Source organism: Bison bison, unplaced genomic scaffold, assembly GCF_000754665.1.
Source record: "Bison bison bison isolate TAMUID 2011002044 unplaced genomic scaffold, Bison_UMD1.0 scf7180017855177, whole genome shotgun sequence".
In the NCBI taxonomy this organism is placed as follows: Eukaryota; Metazoa; Chordata; class Mammalia; order Artiodactyla; family Bovidae; genus Bison; species Bison bison.
Window position 1 is genome coordinate 99,723 of NW_011485750.1, and position 419 is coordinate 100,141.

The following is a 419-nucleotide window of genomic DNA, read 5'->3' on the forward strand; positions in this document are numbered from 1 at the left end:
CCTGGAGATGGTGATGGACAGGGATGCCTGGCATGCTGCGATTCATGGGGTCGCAGAGAGTCAGACACGACTGAGCAACTGAACTGAACTGATGTATATGTCAATCCCAATCCCCCAATCCATCCTTCCTCTAAAAAAAAAAAAATGTCTTTGAAGTCTGGTATGAGACAGGGCAAGTTCCCCGTGAGCAAGTTCTCTGTCCCCAGGCGCTGCCCTGGGGGCCAAAGTGCAGAGGCTCTCATCTGCTTGGCTGTAGCCGCCATGTTTCTGGTGATCCGGGGGTCTTCACGGTTAACGCCTGGTTCAGCAGAGAAGGTTTCGAGCGCCTTGGTCTCAGTGAACCAGGGAGGAGCCCTCATAACTATGAGCAGCACCCCAAGATTGGCAAGGAGGGTCATGAGCCCCCCTGGCTCAGCCCA